Here is a 915-nt window from a genome sequence, read left to right as displayed (position 1 = left end):
TGCACTTTCTGTTTCACAAAGTCAATCACAGCGCGAACGGGGAAACCCTGAAATCTGAAGATCGCAGCCATCAGGTGTTGCGTTTTTTATTTATTTTCAAAAAAAAAATCAGCTCTTGATAACAGAATCACCCAGTCTCTTGTATATCTCCATTCCCTCGATCTATACATCAAGTGGACAAGAATTAGGCGAAGACCAGAAATCATGGGGCAGACTACAATCCCCGCTATGTAATGGGTTGATGGTTAAAAGTGAGAAGCTCCTTTCGATGCTTGGAGGCCGGAGAGCTTAAAACATTTTAATGAGTACTTTGAAGCCCCCCGCCCCCCCCTCCCACTACCAAAACAAAATCTTTGCTCCCAGGTGATTATTCTGTGTCGGGCTGAACATTGGCTGATGAAAGCCAATCTGTTATTTTATACTGATGGCAACTGGACAGAAAACAACCCCTTTTCCGTCTACACATACAGCTCAGAAAGAAAAAAGTCAGTTGTCATTTTTAAAGGGCTGAATAGTGTCACGATTGACCCGATTAAAAAGCGTATGGGACAGAATTCGAATTTTATTTCCTTCGTTGACAGTGAATTGCATTAAAATGAATAACTTACTGCGGGGCATTCTCTCCAAGACACATGTTTCTTAACTGACCCACTGCGAGACAATGGAAGCTCTGCCTTCCTGATTTGAGTAAGAGAAAGTTACACAGAGGCCATCAATCGCAAAGACTCACCCTCCCCCACTCTACCTCCTCTGTACGTTTTATTGTTCAGGAATTAAATGGTGAAGGCGGGAATTCGGACGGATTTTGCCTCGTAGCGAATAGGAGCAGGTGTTTAAAAGTCAACGCAGATTTAGTGTGAAGATTTTGGTGAATCCCCGATAGTCGGGGCAGGCGTGTGACTCGTGAATCAGCCG

Source organism: Heptranchias perlo, chromosome 12 (genome assembly GCF_035084215.1).
Source record: "Heptranchias perlo isolate sHepPer1 chromosome 12, sHepPer1.hap1, whole genome shotgun sequence".
In the NCBI taxonomy this organism is placed as follows: domain Eukaryota; kingdom Metazoa; phylum Chordata; class Chondrichthyes; order Hexanchiformes; family Hexanchidae; genus Heptranchias; species Heptranchias perlo.
Note: the sequence above shows the minus strand (reverse complement) of the source record.